At 42.7% G+C, this 26,695-nt stretch overlaps 1 pseudogene across 1 annotated transcript; it reads right to left on the bottom strand.

Annotated features, from left to right (window-relative positions):
- Window positions 1-2,304: 2,304 nt before the first annotated feature.
- Window positions 2,305-10,421, bottom strand: LOC308417375 (Y-box-binding protein 1-like; annotated as a pseudogene). Its single transcript has 2 exons — window positions 10,416-10,421; window positions 2,305-3,075 (listed from the first exon to the last, which is right to left on the bottom strand). The product of its transcript is annotated as a Y-box-binding protein 1-like (transcript).
- Between the last annotated feature and the right edge of the window lie 16,274 nt (window positions 10,422-26,695).

Genomic DNA, 26,695 nt, shown 5'->3' with positions numbered 1-26,695 from the left:
CTGTTGAGATCAATGAGTAATATTTTAAAAAATATTTATTTCTATTAGTTTATGTTATTTGTGTCTATGGGTGGCACCCGAGGACCCACCTGTGTATCTTTGTCTCTGTGTCACACGTGCATGGGAACCTGTGAAGTCCATATGAGGTTGTCAGATCCTCTAGAAGTGGGATCCCACAGAAGTGGAGATACAGGGGGCTGAGGGCTACCTCACATGAGCACTGGGAGCCAAACTTGGATCCTCCGAAGGAGCAGCAAGAGCTCTTGATTGTAGAACCAACTTTTCAACTGCCAATGACCAGAGCAGATCAATCCTACCTCTGCTGTGAGGGAGGCCTCACTTAGAAACTCAGACAGTGGTCTCAGGGACTCCTGGACAGCTAGGCACCTGGGAGGTGCCTTTTAAATACGTATGTATGTATGTATATATGTATTGAGACAGGATTTCTCTGTCTGTGTAGCCGGGATGTCCTGGAACTTATGTCTCTCTATGAAGTTCAGGCTGGCTTCAAACTCAGAGAAATCTGTTCCCCTCCGCCTCCTGAGAGCTGGAAGTAAAACTGCACCATGAAGCTCGGCTCATAGATGATGGCTGAGGAAATCTTCCTGCCCTCCACTTCACCTTGACCTGTGCCTCTCTTCTGCTTGTCTAACAAGTGAGTGGGGAAGGAAGACCGGGATCAATGTGAAGGGCGACAGAGGAGGGAGATGAGTGAAAATAAAGCAAAATGACACATCGGTAGGGGAGATACCATAACGGGACCCGCCACTTCGAGTGCTAACTTAGGCTGGTAAACAGAGAAGCACACGTGGGTGAGTGTAAGTGCTTTGGTGACTTATGTGAGCCAACCTTACAAGTGAATTGAAGCTGAAAAGGGGGCCTGGGAAGTGCTGATTTACAGCCTGCCCTTTGGAAGTCTGGAGCACAGCCTGTGTCTTGGAGTCATCATTTCAAGTGATGAGCAGTTGCTGGGAGTGTGCCCTCAAACAAGATGTGCTTCCTGGCTGCCATGACAGGAGCATCTTCCTCTGCCTTGATATGATGCTACCTCATCATGGGCATCAGAGCGATGGGTTCACTTTCAGACTGTGATCCAAAATAAAGCTTTTAAACTTGATCGTCATAGATCTTTCAGTGGAATAATGGAAAAAATACCCTTAGAAGGGAAACATCTTAAAATTAGACAAAATAGAAATAGTTGTTCATTCTCCAAACACTCAGAGATCTGGGGTGGGGGGGTGCTCTCTATTGGTCTAGGGACGTCTGGAAGTCATAGTCTGTTGCACAGAGCACGTAGGGGGTGCTGATGAGAAAGGGAGCTGACATTCCCGAGTCTTTTCATCGTTGGAGCTGGGAGGTAGCATCTTTCTCTTTGTTCCTTGTGTCCTGGTGCCCCGTAGTTGCTTGTCAATCTGTGTCTATTAAAACTGCAGAGAGATTACCTTTGTATTATAAAAACTGTTCAGATGGGATAAAAATGATTAGTGTGAGAAGGGTCCAGGCACATCCCATCCTCCCGCCCGGGACCTATCGAAAGTATTCTGGGGGCCCGTGAGATGGCTTAAGAGATCTTGCTATTGAATCTGACAACCTGGGTTCAGTCCCTGGAACCCACATGGTAAAAAAAGAAAGCCAAATCCCTGTAGATGTTCTCTGACCTCTACACACACACACACACACACACACACACACACACACACACACACACCTCAATTCTTTTTTTTAAAGAACTATTTATTTTATGTGAGTATGCTGTAGCTGTCTTCAGACACACCAGAAGAGGGCATCAGATCTCATTACAGATGATTGTGAGCCACCACGTGGTTGCTGGATTTGAATTCAGGACCTCTGGAAGAGCAGTCAGTGTTCTAAACCACTGAGCAATCTCTCCAGTCTCCACACCAATTCTTTATTAACAGGTGCTTGCAGTTTGTTGACTTTTTTGAAAAAAAAAATCAAGTTGTAAACTTCATTACAAATTAAAAATGAAGTTCTTAAAAATCTCAACTTGACCAGATATGAAATAATTTAAAAACCGTTAAAGGTGTATTGAGAAAAACCAGACCCTTTTTTTTCCTTAAAAAACATTTGTCATTACCAAAAAGAGACATCTTTAGGTAAAAATAATAAAAACCCCATGCTGCATAGATAATGCAGATAGTTCTAATGTATCTGGTCAACGGGCAAAAAGCAAGCGCTTAAGGTCTTCAGCTCCAATCTTTGTTCATTTCTTATTGCTGGAATTTCATATTCATTTCTTCTTGTTGGATGACCAAACCGGATGATGGTAGAGATGGTGAGCATTTACTCGGCCCTGCCCTGCTCAGTCTCGGGAGCGGACGAATTCTCAGCTGGTGGATCCGCTCGCTGCTTTTGTCTCTGCCATCTTGTGGTTTAGGGTTCTCTGGGTGTCATTGTCAGTAGTTAAAGTTGCGGTGATACCGACTTTGAGCTGGCTGCTGACCTTGGGTCTCATCTCCTTGATTTTCTTTGTCCTCTTCATTGCCATCCTCTCTAGGCTGTCTTTGGCGAGGAGGGCCCCTGCGGGATCATAGTCTGTAACCCCGATATTCTGTCTCACTGGTCTACCTTGCTCTCCTGCACCCTGATTGTCAGCACCCTCCATCACTTCTCCTTGCGCAGGGGCGTTGGAACATGTAAGGTGGGAACCTTCGCCTGCGATAGGGCCGGCGTTGTTGGGCCTGGCCTTCAGGAGAACTTTCCGACCCCTCGTTCTTTCCCCCACTCTCACTATTCTGGTAATCTGGCTGGTAATTGCGTGGAGGACCCCTAGGATGTGGATAGCATCTAGAATGGTTACGGTCTGCTGCGTATTTACTGCCTTGAACTGGAATTCCATCAGGGCCTGGAACATTTGCTGACTCCGCACCCTGGCGTACAAATATGTCTTCCTTGGCGTCATTCCTGTTGATGAAACCATATCTGTTCCTTACATTGACCCATTTTACTGTTCCCAAAACCTTCATTGCGATGACCTTCTTGTCCCCGCCGGCCGGCCGCCTATGTGAGGCCTCCCTGGCCGCCACTACCCGCGCCGACGCCGGTGGAGCCGGGCTTACACACCAATTATTTTTTAAAAGGCATTAAGAAAAAAAATTCTTTGAGGAATAGCAAGACTGCCCAGTCTCCTCTTCTTTACTAAGAAGCTTTTCTTGGTCTCTATGTCTAAGTTCTGTCTACCCCCTTCCTTACGTGTATGTTTGAATGTGTCACACAGTTATTAATTAGGTCCCTGCATTAGCCTATTCCAGCTGCCAGAGTGAAATGCCACAGATAAAGTGGCTTTGAGGGAAATTTATTTTCTCACAGGGCCTGGAGGCTACAAGTCCCAGATCGATGTGCCCGAAGGGTTAGTTCTGGTGAGGCCTCGTCCTCTGGTTTCCAGACAGCTGATTTCTAGCACTTGTAGCATCAAATGGGCTTTTCCTCTGAGTGGGCATTTACTACTGGCTTTATTTATTATCAAGACCAGCTTAGTTGGCATGGTGGTACACGCCCGTAATCCCAGCACTTGGGGAGGTAGAGGCAGAACGGTTGTGTGTTGGAGGTCAGCATGAAATATATAGAAGAAAAACATTATCCTAAATATCATCATCGTCTTCTTCTTCTTCTTCTTCTTCTTCGTCGTCGTCGTCGTCGTCGTCGTCGTCGTCGTCGTCGTCGTTGTCGTCATCATCATCATCATCATCATCATCATCAGCAGCAGCAGCAGCAGTGAGAAGGCTCAGTGGGTGGAGGCACTTCCTATCAGACCTGATCTCTCATGTTTGATCTCCATACAGTGAAAGAGAACTGATTCCCATGGGTTGTCTTTGGATCTCCACATGGAGATGCCAGAGCATTTATGTAAGTATATATACAGAGAGGGCAGGGAAGGAAGAAGGAGGAGGAAGAGGAAGAGGAGAGAGAGAGAGAGAGAGAGAGAGAGAGAGAGAGAGAGAGAGAGAGAGAAACACAATCCCAACCTCACAGAATATCCCAGTTCTGTTGCAACAGGAGCCTACCCTTAAGATCACATTTAGCTTTCCTGATTTCTTCAAAGGTCCTGACTTCAAATATAGCCATCCTGGCAGTTGGAGATTTAGATTTGGGGGGAGTAGGAGAAGGTGTTTGTGGTGGTTCACAGCTCAGTCTGTAACAACCATTGCTTATGCTGCCTGAGACATATGGAGGGAGTCTCTTTAAAGTGGCGTTTGCTGCACACTGACTTTTTAAAAAAAGATTTATTTATTATATATAAGTACACTGTAGCTCTCTGAAGAGAGCATCTGATTCCATTATAGATGGTTGTGAACCACCATGTGGTTGCTGGGAGTTGAACTCAGGACCTCTTGAAGAATAGTCAGTGCTCTTAACAGGCCCCACACACTGACTTTTGACTCTGACACTTTACCAGAGTATTGAGGCATCCCAAAACTGGCGAAGCTGCTGACATGCACCTATTTTGCTGGAAGAAGCAGACCTGGAGTGTAAGTCCTTCTCAGCTTTGAAGTTTAAAGTAGGTTGACTCCCTTTTGAAAGTCTCAGTGGCCACTGGCCTATTGATTCTCAGCACTAGTGAAATATCACCAAGGCAGGTCAGCTTAACATCAGCTGCTTTTGGTAATTTATCTGTGAACCATGCTCACACCTGACCTTCAGTGTCTAATTGCAAGAGACAAGTCTTTTTAGTTTAGTCAGTAAACGCATAAAGGTGATTTCCTTGAGTAAGGACACTGACAAGGACCTTAGACCTCCTCTCTCTCTCTCTCTCTCTCTCTCTCTCTCTCTCTCTCTCTCTCTCTCTCCCCTTTTTCCTCCCTTCCTTCCTCTTTCTCTTTCTTCCTTTTTTCTTTCTTTCTTTCTATCTTCCTTCCTTTCTTTTTCTTCCTTCCTTTCTCTCTTCTTTCTTTCTTTCTTTCTTTCTTTCTTTCTTTCTTTCTTTCTTTCTTTCTTTCTTTCTATTCTTCTGTCTTATATTACATCTTGACCACAATTTCCCCTCCTTCCTCTCCTCCCAGCCCCGACTCCCTTCTTTCCTCTCCCCGAGATCCACGCCTCCTGTGTTTCTCTGCAGGAAGGGGCAGACCTCCCAGGGATATCAAACAAACATGGCATATCAACTTGCAATAAGATTAGGCACCTCCTCTCATACTAAGGCTGTGTGAGGTAACCCAGTAGGAGGAAAAGGGTCCCCAAAGCAGGTAAAACAGTCAGAGACAGCCCCTGCCCCCACTGTTAGGAGCCCCACAAGATCACCAAGCTACACATTCATAACATACGCAGAGGACTGACTGAGGTCAGACCCATGCAGGGTCCCCAACTGTCCAGTCAGTCTTTGTGAGCTCATATGAGCTTAGGTTAGGTAATTCTGGAGCCATTTTTTGTTTTCTAATTTTTAAAATTTTCTTATATTTTAATAACCATTTTTATTTTATTTTACTATTTTTGTATAAAATTTTATAGTATAAAGTTTAACTCTTAGTTCTCCTGCCTTGGTTTCTTGAGGGCTGGATTACACTCATATGCTCCCATGTCCAGCTTCTAGGCTTTCTTTTTGACCTTGCTTTTGAGACTAACTCAGATTTAGTCTCTTTGAATAGCTAAAAGAGAAGAAGGGGATGTCTTTCCTTCTTGAGCCTCCCTGCTGTTTGTGGGCAGCTCATCCTTGGACCCTGGAAGACTCTACTTCTGTGTAAGGCCTTTCCTATTGTTCATCGCCAGTCCTCTCTTTTAACTTTACTGACTCTGTTTGCTTTCCCTGCTATGACAGGAGATACAAGATCCTGGGTAATTTGTAAGGAATAAAGGTTTATTCATTTGCCAGTCCTGGAAGCTGAGAAGTTCAGGGCAGTGTCCGGTGGAGGACTTCGTTAAGGCAGGGCAGAGCCACAGGGTGGCGCAAGGCATCATGGGATACAAGGCACAGCTGAGACAGCTGGATTTTTTATTTTTTTTTAAACATTCCACCATTAGGAAGACCCCATTAATCCACAATTTAGCCTTTATGACCTCATCGCCCCCTTAAAGTTCCCGCCTCTAAATATTATTAACAAGTGACTTTGGGGATTAAGTTGCTCACTAATCACTCAAACTAACCTTACTCCAACCTTGCTTTAAAGATCAAGATTCTCAGGTACAATTTACTGGTTCTAGCCAGGTGCCGTCACCTTAATTAAAATCTGATAGTTTATCTCGTTATTTCTTTTCCTCTAATACTGACAAAGCTGCATTAGAGCTGCACCTAGAAATCAAAACTCGCTGGAGGCAAAGCCTGGCCAGTTGTTTGGCTTTTAAAATGGCACATTTCACCAGATAAGCAGAGGCAGGTATTTGTCTGATTTGAGGCCAGCCTGGTCTACATGGTGAGGTCCAGTCTCAAAACCAACCAGCCAACCAACGTTTCTCCCTTTCCTTGCTGTTCCCTGAATGTACCTACATCTAAGAGACTCAGTGATGGATATAGTAGCTCATGTTTGTAATTGTAATACTTGGGAGGTTGAAGCAAGTGGTCCCCAGATTGTTTGAAGTCAGGCTGCCCTACATCTTATCCTAATCTCAGTGAAATGGGGTAGGGTGGGGGGACAGCATTCACATTAGTGGTCCTGGGTATAAGTCTGTTTGGTGAAGACTGTTAGCAAATCACAACATCGGCAATAAAAAGCACTTTCACTAAAGAAGACCAGGGACCGAACAGTCCCTATCTCTCTGTATAAGGAAGTATAGGGTGAGTTCTGAATGCGTAGTGAAGACACAAGTCATTAGAGATGCATAGTGGGGACCCAAGTGATGAGAGATGCAGTAAATGCATAGTGGGGACCCAAGCGAGCATCTCACGCTTTGCCGAGGAGCCAGGTCCTAATGTGGTCCATTGGGAGGAAGGGAGATGCTCCAAGGTCAAGAAGGGCTGTCAGGATAGAAGCTAGGCTAGACCGAGAGAGGGCAAAGCCTTGTGTGTAGCAGTTAGGACTTGTTTGCTAGTTAACAGTTGTAGGTTCGTCGGTGAGTGCATATTTTAAAGCATGTCTATGCTTTGTTTTTCTTAATACTTAATTGGTATGATGGTGAACACTGATCGTCAGCTTGACAGGATCTGTGATCAACTTGGAGACAGACCTCTGGGCATGTCTATAAGGGAGCTTGTAGATTGGGTAAACTGAGGTTGGAGACCCACCCTCAGTGTGGGAAGCATCTTCCCATGGGACTGGAGTTCATAAGAGGAAGAGGGCTTGGTGAACCCCAGCATTCACTGATGTCTGCTTCCTGACTACAGGTGGAATGTGAGGGAGGAGCCGCCATCCCCGTCTTCATGGTCCACGCCCCCATGAACTAGCATAATTCTTCCCTAAATTGCTCCTTGTCTAGTATTTGATCACAGAGCAGGAAAAGGAAGTAATACACACAGGACTAAGAAGCAGGTGGCTTTATTCTCACTGGAAAACGGAATCACAGAGAAGACAAGTCGTTTTCCCCATGGTGACCGATCAGTTTTGAAACCAGTGCTCCTCCTCCCTAGGGAAAGGAGTGTAGGCTTGTGGGAAGCAAGAATGACCTTTTGAAATGTATCACACAGTGGGGCGGGGGGGGGGGGGGGCAATACAGAGCTTTAGGAGAAGGAGAAGGGGGTTGGGTAGAGTTTGAGTTTTCCTGGTCTTCAGTGCCCCCCCCCCCCCACAGGCTCATTTCCAGCAGATGTTTAGGTTTGCAGCCTGTGGAGAATGAGTCCGCACTCTGCGAGTGGCCCTTTCTCTGGAGAATGAGAACAGGATGAGTCTACTACACTTTCCTCAAGGATAGGGCTGGGGCCTTTATTAGTGGGAAACGTCTCCTCCGGAAAGAAAAGTCAGGGAGCACTCTCCACTGTTGCTGGTGGAGAAGGCGGAAGTGAACGTGAACCGCTGGAGAGGAGCAGAGGTAAGCAAGGGTGAAAGCCCAGGGTGCAGAGATTGCTATGCTCAAAACAGGATTAGGCGCTGGAGAGAAACGTCTCCTGATCGTGAGAGATCTAAACTGACAGAAGGGTTGCCCCTAGCCGAGAGACAGTCTTCACTGGAAACATGGCCGCTAAAAGGATTTTTTTTTTTCAGTTTGCACTGCACTTTACAGTTTGCTAAGTGCTTTCCATCTGTTATTTATCGTGAAGGATGGCATCGCCAGTCATGTTTGTCAAATAAGAACATTCCGGAAGCAGAACGTCTTGGTTGAAGACTTGGACTGATTAGACAATGCTGGGACCAGACTCCAAAGTCCCAGCCCCGCCCTGTCCCCCAGCTTTGCCCCATCACACTGCCAGGGGTCACTATGAAGCCACTGCAGTTTTGGGAAGAAAGCTACAGGACTGCCTTGGAAAAGTGAAACCCTGGAAAATTTCCAGGGAACCTATTAATGTGTAATGACTTCAGAAAGTTTATTGAAATCTCTCTAGCTAAGACTGAACTCGCAGCAGCATCTTATTAATTTATACAGTCAGCTGATCAGAAAGAGTGACTCTGAGTTAGTTCAAAGAGTTTGCATTGTCTGGAATGCCTTATTCATGTCACAGGAGACTGAAGATTAAATTCTGATTTTTTTTTAAAAGCCTAGTCATTTTCTTTTTCCGTTTTTCTAAGAAAAAGACTTTCTGTCTCTCTCTTAATAGTGACACTCTGCTAACTGTGAACTGGCTAGCAGTTCAGTTTCTCCTGGTTTGGATGTTTCAGGGACCTTGGAAGTCAAGTTTTAATACTGAGTTTATAATTTTTTTAAAAAAATGTTTATTTATTATGTACAGAGCTTTCTTCCTGCATGTTCGCCTGCAAGCCAAAAGAGGGCATCAGATCTCATAACAGATGGTTTTGAGCCACCATGAGGTTGCCGGGAACTGAACTCAGGGAGAGCAGCCAGTGCTCTTAACCTGTGAGCCATCTCTCCAGCCTGTTTGTCATTGTCAATGATGTGTCTTGCTGTTTATTTATTTTTCTTTTTTCTTTTATATTGGCATGCTGACATTTGGGTCCTTCCCTTTGCTCCTCCTAGAGCTTTTTGGGTAATTCCACCCTATTCTACCTTCTTATTCATAGTCTTTGAGTTTTGTCTTTGGTTTTGAACCAAGATGCTGACATCTGGGGTTTCATTGTCTTTCTACATTACTAGCTTGTTATTGCTGTGGAACAAGTTGCCCCAAGTCTGAAGCTAATATGACTTTCTGTACGTTCCTCAGCAGAAAAGGGGCTTGTTCAGGGGGCTTCGGTTCACAACCTCGAGAAAATTTGCATCTGGAGTTCACGTAGTTTCTTTTCATATAGCTCCTTCTCTTTCCCTTTGGCCAGAGGCATACCACTGAAGCTGGATCCTTGAAACTCAGATCTCCTCAATGTTCCATAGTGGCAGGGGGTGGTCCGAGTGACTGAGACCAGGAGACCAGAGTTTGCAGGGAAACAGAAAGTCACTTCGAAACCTAGGAACTGGTCTGAGGTTTGGAAAGCCAGGAGCTTGTGATTACGCCATGCTTCTTTAGTACATGCCTTTTCCCTTTTCCCTTTTCAGTTTCACAAGCTTCTATTGACTCAGAAACGCTCCTTAGCCCCGTTCAGTCAACAAACAAGCCTTTCAGAGGGGCTCATAATTTATAAATATGTGTTTTAATCTTCGGCATGTCTTCAGCTTTTTCCTTCTCTGTAGTCATGCATGCTGTCTATTTTATCCAGACAGGCCTTAACCCACTTGCTTTAACGTCTCAGTAGAGAACGCCAGTGCTCCTGCCTCACTAACGCCAATGCGTGCTGTGCCTCCGGTCTGTATCTTTGCATTTTCTTATGACTTATGACGCCCCTTCCCTTGTTGTTGTTGCGGACTGGACATGATACATTGGCTTTATTTGTGATTTTAGAATCAGGCAGCACTCCAGTTCATAAAACAAAACAGGCGTTCCAATGAGCTGAGCCCAGGAGATTGCTTTTATAGGAAGAAAAGGGCTGAAGGAAGCAGAAATGAACAAATAGGAGACTGTCCATTTCTAAGTCACTTCCCTTTCAAGGAGGTGGCTGGGAGAAAGAAGGATAGAAAAAAAAAACCCGACTGGTTAACATCAGGTTATTTTGGGTTAAAGTTCTGGCAAGTATTAGATTAGAAGAAGGTGCTTAGCTAGTATACTAACTGAGAGGAGCCTGTTGAGGGGAAATTTGGTTCTCTCCCCTTAGTTGTAAGAAAGTCAGGTAGCAGCTTAGTGTCTGTTTGGTGATGTGGAACTTCAGCATGAGTAGACACCACTTTACATGTTAGTCAGCTTTATTGGGGCCTAGTGGAGCAGCATAGTTAAAAATCCTGCCCTCAGATGGGCATACTGGTGCAAACTGCTGATCCCAGCACTTGGGTGGAGGCAGAGGCAGGTGGATCTCTTAGCATTCCAGCCTGAGCTCCAAAGTGAGTTCTCTTACCGCCATAGCTACCTAGTGAGATACTGTCTCAAAACAAAACAAAATACCCTCTTAACATGGGTAAAAATGCTAAAAGTAACCCTTTGTGATGCGCATTAAGGTATATTTTATGACTTGACTCTCAAAGGTCTCCATGAGCTCATGCTTTGAATAGTTACTACTCATCTTCTTTTTAAATTTAGTTTTTCTCATTTTTATTAGATACTCTGTATTTACATTTGAAATGTTATCCCTTCCCCCACTTCATTCCCATGCCCCCTCCCCTTCCATCTGCCTTCACAAAAGTGCACTCCTTCCTAATCACCCTCTCCACCCCATTGCTTTGGCATTCCCCTACATTGGGAAAACATGCCCTCCCTGAACCAAAGTCCTCTTCTCACATTGATGCCAGACACGGGTATCTTTAGCTACACATGCAACTGAACCAATAGGACTCTCAAAGTGTTGGTGTTTTAGTCCATGGGAGTTTTGGAGGGTTTGGTTGGTTGATAGTGTTGTTCTTCCCATGAGGTTGCAACCCCTTTCAGCTCCATCAGTCCTTTCTTTTGCACCCTCATTGGGGTCCTCGTGTTCAGTCCCCATGGTTAGCTGCAGGCATACACAGCTGTATCTATATGACTTTGACATAGTCCCTGAGGGGGAATTTCTATCAGGAGGTGGTTCCGGCCAGTAAGTACTTCTTGGCATCAGCTATAGTGCTTGGATTTGGTGGCAGCATATGTGGTGGATACCCTGGTGAAGTGGATTCTGAGTGATCTTTTCTTCAATCTCTGCTCCTCTATTTGACCTTGCATTTCCTCCTGTGAATGTTTTGTTCTCCCTTCTAAGAAGGACTGAGGCATCCCCATTTTGCTCCCCCCCTTTGAGCTTCATAATGTCTGTGAATTGTTTTTTTGGGTATTCAGAGCTTTCTGGGGCTAGTATCCGCTTATCAGTGAGTGCAAACCATGTATGTTCTTTTGTGACTGGGTTACCTCACTCAGGATGATAGACTCTAGTTCCATTCATTTGCCTAGGAATTTCAAGAAGTCATTGTTTCTAATAGCTGACTAAAACTCCATTGTGTAAATGTACCACACTTTCTGTATCCATTTCTCTGTTGAAGGACATCTGGGTTCTTTCCAGCTTGAGGCTATTATAAATAAGGCTGCTATGAACATAGTGGATCATGTGTCCTTGTTATATGTTGAAGCATCTTTGGGGTATATACCCAGGAGTGGAATAGCTGGGTTTTCAAGTAGTACTATGTCCAGTTTTCTGGGGAACCGCCAGACTGATTTTCAGAGTGGTTGTACCAGTTCACAATACAACAAACAGTGGAGGAGTGTTCCTCTTTCTCCACATCCTAGCCATCATCTGCTGTCACCTGAGTTTTTGATTAGCCATTCTAACTGATGTGAGGTGGAATCTCAGGGTTGTTTTGATTTGCATTTCCCTGGTGACTAGGGATGTTGAACATTTCCTGAACAGAACACCAATGGCTTATGATCTAAGATCAAGAATTGAAAAATGGGACCTCATGAAATTTTAAAGCTTCTGTTGAAAGAGTTAAAATTTTAAGTTGACCAAACTAACCCTCCCTTGAGGACAAGTATGTCTCAAGGCTAAGAACAAAATAACATAGCCCAACTGCATACTATCTGATCTCGATAAGGTCTGGCTTCACAGTTCTGAGAAAAACAAGTATGAAGGTTGGCGTGCCCAAAAATAGGGTGGCCTAGAGTTGAGCCGTGTTCAAAATAGAGAGTGTGCCAATTTGAATGAACCAATGAAATTGCTACGTGCCTGTTGCTAACTGCTTATGTGATTTTTCATATAAATACGTCTCCCCACTTGAGTTCGGGATCGACTCCTCTACCTCCTGTGTGAGATACATGTCGTCCCCAGAGCTCTGGTCTCCTCATTAAACTTCTTGCCTGATTGCATCAAGATTGTATCTTCGTGAGTTCTTGGGTTCAAATTCTTCCGGTACTTGCGTGAGGGGCTTCCCCAACTTGGGGGTCTTTCACTGTAAGGCTAAAGACACTGTCAAGAAGACAAAACAGCAGCCAACAGATTGGGAAAGGATCTTTACTAATCCTACTTCTGATAGAGGTCTAGTATCCATTATATACAAAGAATTCAAGAAGCTAACCTCTAGAAAATCAAATAATCCTATTAAAAAATGGGGTACAGAGCTAAACAAAGAATTCTTAACTGAGGAATATCGGATGACTGAGAAACACCTAAACAAATGCTTAACATCCCTAGTCATCAGGGAAATGCAAATCAAAACAATCCTGAGATTCCACCTCACACCAGTTACTACTCATCTTGAAGGTGCTACTTTATAAGGTGGAGCCTGACAGGTAGAAGTAGGTTTCTGCTGACAGTTTTTTGTTTTGTTTTTGAGACAGAGTCTCTCTATGTAGCTCTTGTTCTGGAACTTGCTCTGTAGACCAGGCTGACCTTGAACGCACAGAGATCCACCTGGCTTTGCCTCCCAAATGCTGGGATTTAAGGCATGCAGTCACCACGCCCAGCTACAGTGGCTTGCCCCGTGAAGAAGCATGCTCAGGCCTGGTCCAGAACGGTTCTTTTCCTTGATATTTGCAGGGAGAATCTGATAGGGCTCCTAGAGGTAAAACTCACCAGAATATTGATGTCTCCTGTGATTGGCTCCCTGAAAGCTTTAGACTCTCGGGGTTGGCTCTGCTGGGACTTCAATACAGCAGTTTTTCTGCTCATCACTGGCTCCTGCAGAGGCTTCTGCTATGTAAGTTGTGATTCTCTGTATCAGCCGGCTTGTTTCTCCTATTTTGGGGCAGCAGTTTGCTTGGTGATCTTGCTCCCCATAAAATCCAGGAGGAACTGTTGATTTTTCAATTTGTTCAGCTTTTTACCTATTAGGGTGCAGTGGCAGCTTCCTCGGCCCTAACCACTAGCCTGGGGTTTTATAACAACATCATGATCATTTATCCCATTTTTCCTGGCCCACTTTCTGCTCAGACTTACAGAGCAATAATAGTGCCAGACATGGTATTAAGTGCCCTACCGGTATCACGAAACTGAGAAAGTAGCGTAGACTCACTGTGAGTTGCCTAGAAGCAGCGCTTACATCTATGTGCTATGTTCAAATAATGCTTTTAGGAAAATTAAATAAGGGAAAGGAAGGATATGGCTAAACATTGAAGAGAGTTGATAAAAATTGTGATAAAGATTCAGAAGTGTAGATCGTCTCAGTTTGTTAATCACTTCTAGCTGGGGGGTGGGGTGGGGTGGGTGGGTGGGGAAGGATTCAGTTATCTTTAAGGGGCTGGTCACTGGGAGTTTGACCATGTTCCACTGAGTATATGGGTAACACAAATTAGGTTTGGTGTATTTCTTTTCCTTTTTTTTGATGGGGGAGGGAGGAGGAGGTTATAAAAGTTGGAGGGTGGACCTGGGAGGAATGGGAAAAGAGTATGATCAAGGTTCATTGTATGAAGTTCCCAAATAATTAATAAAAATAAGAAAGGAATATGAGGTGTGATTTCAGTATGTCCCATAGTTTCTCTGGGGTGTAAATGATACAGGTTTCACTGTTGATAAAAGGGGCCAAATCCAGCAAGGGCCTCCTGTTCTTCCCATTTTACAGATGAGGAAATCAAGACACAGAAGGTGAATAATTTACTTGAGGCCACAGTGAGTATTTCAATTGGATTTGGACTTGAGGTATTTGGACTCTGTACTTGTGCCTTTATATTGCATTTCATAAGGCATTTTTTTCAACTATGTATCTCACTCACCCTTCTAAAAGTTCTAAGAAGTACTTAGGGCAGAAACAATCACTTTTATTTTTCAATTTCATAAACTGAAGATAAGACATAAATACTTTTATTGTCTTTTCCCAAGTCCTAATCTTCTGTCTCCCTATAATGTTCTCTTAAATCAACCAGAAGTAGTTTTACTGATATATAATAAAAAACTTAGCAACCATCTCGTTTAAAACACATCACTTGAGAAGTGGACTCCCTACCTATGTTCTGAGAAAGTCTTATGATTGAAATGAGAACGTGCATCTAGCCAATGAGGATGGGCTTTGCTCAGATGTACTGTAAAATACTGACTGGCTTTCTCACAAGTCAATGGCTTTATTGTTTTGTAGTTGCAAAGTTGTCTTGTCATTGAGTTCTGACCGGAGAAGAGTTAAGAATTCTATAAGGAGAGATTTCATACAGGGGGTTGAGTTCAGGTTGTTTTCTGAAAGAATCAGATTTAAAAGAAAACACCTTTGTTAATGTTCTGGAAGAAAATATATACTAGGCTAATGAAGAGGTTATAAATTTCACCCACAAAAAAGGAAACTTGGAGAAAAGTTATTCCATATGGGGAAGAATAACTCAAAATGGAGCTCCTCAACAATAGACATTTAGAATTTATTGTTGTTGAAGGTTTGGGAATATAGGAAGAATGGAAACGACTCAGGTTTGTGCTAGGAAATTGAGTCAGCTCAAGCTACTGAAATGTGTTGTCTGTATTTGCTGCTCTCTCTCTCTGAGTGTGGACGTTGGAGGGACACTAAGGGAGTTGGTTCTTTTTCTGGCAAATGTCCACCCCTGTGGATCCATCTTGCCAGCCCTCCTACTGTTTCTTATTCCCAGATCCCTATTAAATCTTAGGTCTTCTGGTTTCTACTAGTTACTTGCCTTTGCTTTTTTATTTCCACTCCTGTTTTTTCCCCGCTAAGGATTGGACGGTGATGAACTGGTAGCCTTGCCAGGTGATTTCCTCAGCTGTGGTTCAGTCCTCTCATGGTTCCGATGCTGCACACCAAGTCCTTTCTCCGTATGTCTACCCTTTTCCTTCTGGTTCCAGCCTCAGCACCTTTTAAAATCCCATTTCTCCCAGCAATCTTGGTTCTGGACTTTGGTTTTCCTTTTTTTGATGTGTCCATCTCAGCAGTGGCAGACATCTTGGCTCATCTCCCTGTCGTTCCTTTGTTCTCATCTCTCCCATCATTCATGATTAATTCCCCTGTAATTCCCCTCCTTGCGTTCCCCACCTCAGTTTTTAATTTAGTTGTATCTCTCACAGCTCTCCTGTTGCCCTCTGCCCTTTTTAAGTCTATCTGCCCCTTTAACTAAGTAAATCAATCTATTCCGTTCCTTTAATCATCAGCTGCTGTAGAGCTCTTTTATTCTTTCACATGCCGGGAGGATTCCCTACTTGCAGTGCGGTAAACACTTGTCTAGATGCATTCATTTACTGAGAAGACTTTGTGGAAAAAGAAGGCCATGGTATAGAGATATATGAAGTCTAAAATCAGTGCCAAGACACAGCAGTAAAACATTGACTATGCCATGAGTAAGTTCTATAAAATCTGGATAATTTTACTGCTTTCTAATGGTATAGCTCTTGCCCAGGGACTCAGGCTGAAATGCCAGCAGAGTTCCAGGAATATAACATAATTGAGTGAAGTAAGCCGAGGAAAAGTCTATATATTTTAGAAACAGAAATACTTTATGTGAATATTAAAACATGTATGAACACACTTCCCTTTCATAAAGAAAAATTTCAGAAAAAGTTTATCACTCTTTGTCTTTTGTTTTTACACTCAGTAGAGACAGAGAGCAAAGTATTTCTACTGTAAGGAAATACCTTGGTCAGGTGTGGTGGCACATTTGTATAATTCTTGCATTTGGGAGACTGAGGCAGGAGGATCATGAGTTTGAGAACAATCTCTGCTACTTTTGAAATCCAGTCAGGAAGGAAAGAAGGAAGAATGAGTGAATGAATGAATGAATGAATGAATGAATGAAGAACCCAGGAGGCAAGACTGATGTATCATGATGGATGACTTAAAGATGAAGGCTTTCCCATGACGATGTGCTGAATCTTCTGCTGCTCTGATCTTGTCCTTTCCTGCCTCCAGAACAAGAAGTTTCTTCTGCTTGTGAGCTATCCAGAGTAAAGCACTTCCTCTTTGATCCTCCACACTCATCCTGGAATGACTTCTGTTAGCAATGGCCTTCAGTGTGACACTTCGTTCAAATATGTCACTAACTGATCATGTTCCTTCCTGGTTACTCTCTTTCTCATCACCCCTTCCCTTCCCCAAATCGAGTCCCTTCCTATTTTCATGTTCTCCCTTCCTCCGCCCCTCCCTTCCTTCCTCCTCCTTTTCCCCTCCCTCCCTCCCTCCCTTCCTTCCCCCCTCGTGTGTGTGTGTGTGTGTGTGTGTGTGTGTGTGTGTGTGTGTTTAAAAACCTAGTTTCCACAGATGGGAGAAAATACAAATCTGTATCTTTTTGGGTTTGGCCTATTCCACTTCCTTGAAAATATCTAGTTCCAGCCATTTCCCCAAAACAATATTTAAAAAAATTTTTTTTCTTTTTTTTCTTGGATCTTTTTTGTATTTACATTTGAGATGTTATCCCTTTTCCCCTAGTCCAATCCCTCCTTCCCCCTCCCACTGCCTCCATAAAGGTGCTTCTCCCAATCTCCCTCTCCCACCTCAGCACCTTGGTGTTCCCCTACACTGGGAAAATGAGCTTTTGCTGGACCAAAGGCCTCTCCTCCCACTGATGCCAGGCAATGCCATCCTTTGCTGCATAGGCACCTGGAGCCATGGGTCTCTCCATGAGAACTCACTGGTTGGTGTTTTAGTCTCTGGAAGCTGTGGTGATTTTAGTTAGTTGATAATTTTGTTTTTCCTATGGAGTTGCAGACCCTGTCAGCTCCTTCAGTCCTTTCTCTAGCTCCTTATTTGGGGTCCCCATGTTCCAAATGAATTTTAGCTGCAAGCATCCTCATCTGTATCAGTATGGTTCTGGCAGAGCCTCTGAGCAGGCATCTATATCAGGTTCCTGCCAGTAAGCACTACTTGGCATCAGCAATAGTGCTTGGGTTTGGTGGCTTCATATGGGATGAATCCCCAGGTGAGGCAGTCTCTGGCTGATCTTTTCTCCAATCCCTTCTCCTCTATTTGTCCCTTTATTTCCTCCCATGGGTGTTCTGCTCTCTCTTCTAAGAGAGACTGAGACACCTGCCTTCTGATCTTTCTTCTCTTTGAACTTCATAAGTTCTGTAAATTGTTTCTTGGGTATTCTGAGCTTTTTGGGCTAGTATCTGCTTATCAGTGAGTACATACCATAAGTGTTCTTTTGTGGCTGGGTTACTTCACTCAGGATGATAGCTTCATGTTTCATCCATTTGCCCAGAAATTTCGTGAAGTCATTTTTTTTGAAGTCATTGTTTTTAATAGTTGAGTAGTACTCTATTGTGTAAATGTACCACAATTTCTGTATCCATTTCTTTGTTGAAGTACATCTGGGTTCTTTCCAGCTTCTGGCTATTATAAATAAGGATGCTATGTACATGATGAAACACGTGTTTTTGTTAGATGTTAGAGTTTCCTTTTGGTATATTCCCAGGAGTGGTGTAGCTGGGTCCTCATGTAGTACTATGTCCAATTTTCTGAGGAATCGCCAGACTGATTTTCAGAGTGGTTGTACCAGTTTACAACCCCACCAACAAGAAGGAGTGTTCCTCTTTCTCCACATCCTAGCCATCATCTGCTGTCATATGAGTTTTTGATCTTAGCCATTCTGACTGGTGTGATGTGGAATCTTAGGATTGTTTTGATTTGCATTTCCCTGATGACTAGGAATGTTGAGCATTTCTTTAGGTACTTCTCAGCCATCCAGTATTCCTCAGTTGAGAATTCTTTGTTTAGCTCTGTACCCCATTTTTAAATAGAACTATTTGATTCTCTAGAGTCTAACTTCTTGAATTATTTGTATATATTGGATATTAGCCCTCTAACAGACATAGGATTGGTAAAGATCTTTTCCCAATCTGTTGGTTGCCATTTTGTCCTTTTGACAGTGTCCTTTGCCTTACAGAAGCTTTGTTATTTCACAGGGTGCCATTTATCGAATCTTGATCTTAGAGCATAAGCCATTGGTGTTCTTTTCAGAAAATTTTCTCCTGTGCCTATGTGTTCTAAGCATGTCCCCACTTTCTGTTCTGTTAGTTTCAGTTTACCTGGTTTTATGTGGAGGTCTTTTATCCACTTGGACTTGAGCTTTGTACAAGGAGATAGGAAAGAATCGATTTGCATTCTTCTGCATGCTGACTGCCAGTTGAACCATGACCATTTGTTGAAGATGCTGTTCTTTTTCCATTGAATGTTTTTAGCTCCTTTGTCAAAGATCAAGTAACCATAGGTGTGTAGGTTTATTTCTGGGTCTTCGATTCTATTCCATTGATCTACCTGTCTGTCTCTGTACCAATACCATGCAGTTTTTTGTTTTGTTTTTTAATCACAATTGATCTGTAATACAGCTTGAGGTCAGGGATGGTGATTCTCCCGTAAGTTTTTTTTTTTTTTTTTTTTTTTTTTTTTTTTTTTATTGGTGAGAATGATTTTTGCTATCCTGGTTTTTCAATTATTCCAAATGAATTTGCAAATTGCTCTTTCCAACTTTATGAAGAGTTGAGTTGTGTGGGGATTTTTATAGAGTCAAAGACAAAGGTGAAGGTCATTGTCAGGAGGTTGGATTGGGCTCTGGGTTATCTTGTACTGAACCAGTGGAGGGCAATACACTCTGTGTATGTCTTCTTTTTTTTTTTTTTTTTAAACGACTTTATTTTGCAAAACAAAGATAAATGTAAAGAATTTAAACATTTTTTGCTTAAAATTATACATTTTTGTCAGTACTGTTTTTTCAGACATTAAAATAAATTTTACATAAAACCATGTGAATATGTTTTTTAGTCAGTACTTGATTTTTTTCAAGGGCTTGACAGTATGCATTGAAAACGTACTAGTTGCAATAAGCGTAAAGTACATGCAAAACAAAACGCAACATGGGAATAGTCAAAGTCTTCTTGTTTTGTGAATATATGTATATTTTTTGTTTTCTTTATTTCTTGGACTTCATACAGTCTGTGAGTTGTTTCTGGGGGAGTACAAGCCTCTGTGGTTAGCATCCCACTATCAGTGACTGCATATTATGTCTGTTCTTTTGTGACTGGGTTATCTCACTCAGGATGATCTTCTCTAGATGCAGCCATTTTCTTAAGAATTTGGTTAAGTCATTGTTTCTGGTGGCTGAGTAGTATTCCATTGTGTAAATGTACCACAATTTTTGTATCCATTCATCTACTGAAGGACATCTGGGTTCTTTCCAGCTTCTGGCTATTATAAATAGAGCTGCTATGAACATTGTGGTACATGTATCTTTGTTGTATATTGGAGTGTCTCTGGGGTATATGCCCAGAAGTGGAATAACTGGGTCTTTGGGTAGTACTATGTCCAATTTTCTGAGGAATCACCAGACTGATTTCCAGAGTGGTTGTACCAGTTTACAATCCCACCAACAGTGGAGAAGTGTTCCTCTTTCTCCACAACCTCGCCAGCATCTGCTGTCATCTGAGTTTTGGATCTTGGCCAATCTGACTGGTGTGAGGTGGAATCTTAGGGTTGTTTTGATTTGCATTTCCCTGATGGCTAAGGATGTCGAGCACTTCCTCAGATGTTTTTCAGCCATTCAGTGTTCCTCAACTGAAAATGATTTGTTTAGCTCTGTACCCCATTTTTTAATAGGGTTATTTGATTCTCTAGTGTCTAGCTTTTTGAGTTCCTTGTACACCTTGGATATTAGGCCTCTATCTGATGTGGTGTTGGTAAAGATCTTTTCCCATTCTGTTGGTTGCCGTTTTGTTTTCTTGACAATGTCCTTAGCCTTACAGAAACTTTGCAATCTCATTAAGTCCCATTTGTTAATCTTTGACCTTAGAGCTTGAGCCATTGGTGTTTTGTTCAGGAAATTTTCTCCTGTGCCTATGTGTTCTAAGGTTTTCCCTAGTTTCTCATCTAATAGTTCCAGTGTATCTGGTTTAATGTGGAGATCTTTAATCCACTTACACTTGAGCTTTGTACAAGGAGATAAGAACGGGTCTATTTTTATTCTTTTGCATGTTGAGTGCCAGTTGGACCAGCACCATTTGTTGAATAGGCTGTCCTTTTTCCATTGAATGTTTACTGCTTCTTTGTCAAAAATCAGGTGACCATATACATGAGGGCTCATTTCTGGATCTTCTATTCTATTCCATTGATCCACTTGCCTATTTCTGTACCAGTACCATGCAGTTTTCAGCACAATTGCCTTGTAATATAGCTTGAGGTCAGGGATAGTGATTCCCGCAGATGTTTTTTTGTTGTTGAGGATGGATTTCGCTATTCTAGGTCTTTTGTTATTCCATATGAAATTGCACATTGATCTTTCCAATTCCATGAAGAACTGGGTTGGAATTTTGATGGGAATTGCATTGAATCTGTAGATTGCTTTTGGTAGGATTGCCATTTTTAAGATGTTGATCTTTCCAATCCATGAGCATGGGAGATCTTTCCATTTTCTGAGATCCTCCTCAATTTCTTTCTTTAGAGGTTTGAAGTTCTTGTCATACAGGTCCTTCACTTCCTTAGTTAGAGTCACACCAAGGTATTTCATAGTTTTTGTAACTATTGTGAAGGGTACCTTTTCCCTAATTTCTTTCTCTACATGTTTGTCCTTTGAGTATAGGAAGGCTACTGATTTGTTTGGGTTAATTTTGTATCCGGCCACTTTGCTGAACTTGTTTATCAGGTGTAGGAGTTCTCTGGTGGAATTTTTGGGGTCACTCAAGTACACTATCATGTCATCGGCAAAGAGTGATGTTTTTATCTCTTCCTTTCCGATTTGTATCCCCTTGATCTCCTTTTGCTGTCTAATTGCTCCAGCCAGGACTTCCAGTACTATGTTGAATAGGTAGGGAGAGAGTGGGCAGCCTTGTCGAGTCCCTGATTTTAGTGGGATTGCTTCAAGTTTCTCGCCATTAAGTTTGATGTTGGCTGTTGGTTTGCTGTATATTGCTTTTATTATGTTTAAATATGGGCCCTGGATTCCTGTTCTTTCCAGGACTTTTAACATGAAGGGGTGTTGGATTTTGTTGAATGCTTTCTCAGCGTCTAGTGAGATGACCATGTGATTTTGGTCTTTAAGTTTGTTTATATGGTGGATTACATTGATGGATTTCCTTATGTTAAACCATCCCTGCATCCCAGGGATGAAGCCTACTTGGTCATGATGAATGATGGTTTTGATGGGTTCTTGGATTCGGTTTGCAAGGATTTTGTTGAGTATTTTTGCATCAATGTTCATAAGTGAGATTGGTCTGAAGTTCTCTTTTTTTGTAGGGTCTTTGTGTGGCTTAGGTACGAGGGTTATTGTAGCCTCAAAAAATGAGTTGGGTAATATTCCATCTGATTCTATCTTTTGGAATAGTTTGGCGAATATTGGTGTTATATCCCCAATAAATGTCTGATAAAATTCTGCACTGAACCCGTCTGGACCTGGGCTTTTCTTGGATGGGAGGCTTTTGATGACTTCTTCTATTTCTTTAGGTGTTATAGGGTTATTTAGATGGTTTACTTGGTCCTGGTTAAACTTTGGGACCTTGTATCTGTCTAGGAATTCGTCCATTTCCTTCAGATTTTCCAATTTTGTGGAGTATAAGTTTTTGTAGTAGGATCTGATGATTTCTTGAATTTCCTTAGTTTCAGTTGTTATGTCACCACTTTCCTTTCTGATTTTGTTAATTTGGATACTCTCTCTTTGCCCTTTAGTTAGTCTGGCTAGGGGTTTATCAATCTTGTTGATTTTCTCAAAGAACCAACTCTTTGTTTTGTTGATTTTTTCAATGTTTTTTTTGTTTCTATTTGGTCTATTTCTGCCCTAATTTTGATTATTTCTTGCCGTCTACTCTTTTTGGGTATATCTGCTTCCTTTTGTTCTAGGGCTTTTAGCTGTGCTGTCAGGTTGCTGATGTGAGCTCTCTCCAGTTTCTTCTTGGAAGCACTTAGGGCAATGAGTTTTCCTCTCAATACTGCTTTCATTGCATCCCATAGGTTTGGGTATGTTGTGTTATCATTTTCGTTGAATTCTAGAAAGTCCTTAATTTCTTTCTTTATTTCTTCTTTGACCCTGCTATCCTTTAACAGAGCGTTGTTTAGTTTCCTTGTGTATGTGGGCATTTTGTTGTCTTTGTTGTTGTTAAAGACCAGCCGTAGACCATGGTTATCTGAGAGGATGCATGGGAGTATTTCAATCTTCTTATATCGATGAAGGCTCGTTCTGTGTCCAATTATGTGGTCAATTTTCGAGAAGGTGCCATGGGGTGGTGAGAAGAAGGTGTATTCTTTTACTTTAGGATAGTATGTTCTGTATATATCTATTAATTCTAGTTGGTTCAAAGTCTCTGCTAGTTTTGCAGTGTCCTTGTTCAGTTTCTGTTTCCCTGATCTGTCCATTGGTGAGAGTGGGGTGTTAAAGTCTCCCACTATTATTGTGTGTGGTGAAATGTATTTTTTGAGCTTTAGTAGAGTTTCTTTTATGAATGTGGGTGATTTTTTATTTGGAGCATATATGTTAAGGATTGAGAGTTCCTCCTGATAGATTTCCCCGGTAATGAGTAAAAAGTGTCCTTCTTTATCTTTTTTGATAACTTTTGGTTGGAAGTTTACTTTATTCGATATTAGAATAGCCACTCCAGCTTGCTTCTTGGAGCTGTTTGCTTGGAAGTTTTTTTCTCACCCTTTTACTCTGAGATAGTGTCTGTCTCTGTCTCTGAGATGAGTTTCCTGTATGCAGCAAAAGGCTGGATTTTGTTTATGTATCCAGTCTGATAGTCTATGTCTCTTTATTGGGGAGTTGAGACCATTTATGTTAATAGATATCAAGGAATAATTGTTTCTGTTTCCTGCCATTTTTGCTTTTTTGGGTTGAGTTGTGTCTGTGTTTTTTTCTTCTTTTAGTTTTCTTGTTTAGGAGTTTTCTTGTTTTTACTAGGCTGTATTTTCCGTCCTTGTATTGGGTTTTCCACCTATAATTCGTTGTATTGCTGGGTTTGTGGTCAGATATTGTGTGAATTTTGATTTGTCTTGAAATATCTTTGTCTCTCCATCGATGGTGATTGATAGTTTTGCTGGGTATAGCAGCTTGGGCTGGCACTTGTGCTCTCTTAAGGAGTGCATGATGTCTGTCCAGGCTCTTCTAGCTTTCATAGTCTCTGTTGAGAAATCGGGTGTGAGTCTGATTGGTCTGCCTTTATATGTTACCTGACCTTTTTCCCTTACTGCTTTTAGTATTCTTTCTTTACTTTGGGCACTTGATGTTTTTACTATTATGTGTCGGGAGGTATTTCTTTTCTGGTCCAACCTATTTGGAGTTTTGAAGGCTTCTTTTATGCTCGTGGTCATCTCATTCTTGAGGGTAGGGAAGTTTTCTTCTATGATTTTGTTGAAGATATTTACTGTGCCTCTTAGTTGATACTCTTCTCCCTCTTCTATTCCTATTATCCTTAGGTTCGGTCTTCTCATTGTGTCTTGTATTTCCTGGACATTTTGGGTTAGGAGCTTTTTGTTTTTTGCATCTTCTCTGGCTGTTTTGTCTATGTTTGCAATGTTGTCTTCTGCCCCTGAGATTCTCTCCTCGATCTCTTGTAATCTGTTGGAAATGCTTGCTTCTGTGACTCCTGATTTCTTTTTTTGGTGTTCTGACTCTAGGGTTATCTCTTTTAGCGCTTTCTTTATTGTGTCAATTTCTGTTTTAATTTTCCTCTTCCATTCTTTTATTTCTTTGGTTCTGTTTTCATCTCGTTCTTTGAGTTCTTTGAGTGTTTTTCTTGTTTCTTCTTTAAAAGCTTCTGAATCTTTTTGCTTTTCCTCCCTTTCTTGTTTAAGTAACTCTATCAGCGTCTTGAGGCATGATTTCAGGTCTGTGTCTTCTTTCTCTGGAGTGTTTGGTATTCCGATGTTTGCTACTATCGGAGAGCTGGGTTTTGGTGTTGCTAGATTGTCTTGGTTTCCTTGGGATATACTCTTTCTTTTTCCTCTTGCCATTTTGTTGTCGGTGATATGTTCTTGCCTTTCCCTTGTATCTGGTCTGTGTCCCTGGTACACTTTCCGTGTGCACTCTGCAGAGATCTCTCTACTCCCCAGCAGCCCAGGTTCCGGGTGGCAGCTGGGCCAGGCTCCGCTCTGCGTACTGAAGTTGCGTCCGGCTGGGAACAGAGGTTCCTAAGATCTGTTCCTGGTCACAGATGCTCAGCCTCTCTGAGCCAACTTTCCAGCTGGCAGGTGGGCCAGGCTCCACTCTGTGTCCTGAAGTCGTCTCAGGGTGGGAACAGAAGTTCCTAAGATCTGTTCCCGGTCACTGGGTCGGGGAGGACAGGGCAGGTCAGGGCAGGGGGTGCCCTTTCCGTGCGCACTCCGCAGAGATCCCTCTGCTCCCCCGCAGCCTAGGTCTCCCACTCACCAGTTGCTCAGCCTGTACGAGCCGCCTTTCCGGCTGGCAGTTGGGCCAGGCTCCGCTCTGCGTCCTGAAGTCGTCTCCGGGTGGGAACAGAAGTTCCTAAGATCTGTTCCAGGTCGCAGTTTCTCAGCCTGTACGAGCTGCCTTTCCGGCTGGCTGTTGGGCCAGGCTCTGCTCTGTGTCCTGAAGTCATCTCCGGATGGGAGCAGAAGTTCCTAAGATCTGTTCCAGGTCACAGTTTCTCAGCCTGTACGAGCCGCCTTTTCGGCTGGTAGTTGGGCCAGGCTCCGCTCTGCGTCCTGAAGTCGTCTCCGGGTGGGAACAGAAGTTCCTAAGATCTGTTCCAGGTCACAGTTGCTCAGCCTGTTCGAGCCGCCTTTCCCTGTGTATGTCTTCTTGACCCAACCAGGGAGATGATCAATCATGCTTTGCCCACACAGAGAGGTAGGTGAAGCCCTGTTCTTTCTGTGTCTGACTCTGACTTTGTTAGATGTTGACCTTGAATGCTGACCTTTAGCCACTTGGTTGGCATTGCTATTCTCTGGCTAGTGACACTAATATCTTTTTGTTATGATATTTGCATGATCAACTTTGAACTTTACTCTGGCAATGAGTTAAATCTACCACAGCCACCAAGATGTAGCTGAGTCTTTCTTGGTCACCTCATAGTACCATGTCTACGGGATTGTCTACTAAGTGAAAGCTTCTAAGTTAGAAGCCATCCTTACTTACAGTTCAGTTGATTACTGGCTTATCATCAGCTGCATTAGAAGGAAGTTTGTGTTAAAGGACAATAGTGCCTCAAGAGCTTTGGGAGTCTCATGGAAGCCAGCTGGTGAGCTCACTGACACTGGCCTTGCTTTTCAGAGCCTTTCTGTATCACATTAGGTTTACCTGGCTATCTCTTCCCATGTTTTCTCAGCTTTATGGTTTTAACTCTAATATTTCTTTTAACCTTAACATTCATTTCACTGCACTATATTGAAACTTAGGCTTTTGAGCTAACTTTCTATAGGTAGTAAAGGGAAAGGATCCATGGTAAAATCTCTATCTGTTTTCTCCTTGCTTGGTAATTTCCAGTCTCTTGGTTCTGTTTCCTCTGTCCCTTTCACCAGTCCTTTCCTATGGTTTTATGTCCTTATTGTTTTTGATGAGGATTCCTGGTGCATTTGTGTTTTTCTCTCTCTTTCTAGCATCCTTAATTTCTTTGTTTCCCTGTGTGCCTCTTCCACCTGTTCTGCAACCTTAGTTTAGATCTAAGATACCTGAGATCCTGAGAGATGACAGAGGCAGTCATGGAGCATGTGTGGACATTGGCATTGGTGTAGGTCAGTAAAGGGTACTGCTCTGTTTGGCATTCTCTCAGGGTGGGGTGCTTTCCTCACCTCTTAGGTTCCTACCTGCACTGCAGTTTACTTCATTCTCTGCAGATAACATTTGATAATGTCTGCCAGGAATAAGATAGATGGCCATTGCTGCCCGAGCGCATGTGTCCGCATCAGCACCAGCCTGTACTTCTCCTGATGCTGCAATACTGTCTATTTAAGGCTGAGCTGTGAGCTGGGTTAAATTCTACTTCTTTAGTCTCTCTGCTGTGACCTTACTGGAAGGTCAGAGCTTTCTTCTATTCTTTTGTGTTTGCAGCCCCCTCATCTCCAGGAGATTCCTCTACGCAGAATAGAATCACCATAGAACCACCTTCAGAATCTTTTTTTCATTATAAAGCAAGAGCAAAAGCTGCATCTGCTGGTGACTCAGTGGCTTTTCTGGATATTTCTCTTCCCGTCTTCATCTTTCTTTTTTTCACACGTAAGTAAGTGAAAAGGCCATTTACCCTGTCGCACTTTGGCATCCTTAATTCCCAGTATTCTATTTTCTGCTTCCGTCTTGAAAAGATTCTTTCTTTCTTTCTTTTTTTTTGTAGATTCTTTTTTTGAGATAGGGTCTCACTACATGTTCTTG

Source organism: Micromys minutus (assembly GCF_963924665.1).
Source record: "Micromys minutus genome assembly, chromosome: 1".
Lineage (NCBI taxonomy): Eukaryota > Metazoa > Chordata > Mammalia > Rodentia > Muridae > Micromys > Micromys minutus.
The sequence above is the reverse complement of the archived record's forward strand: the minus strand, read 5'-3'. Positions and strand labels throughout refer to the sequence as shown.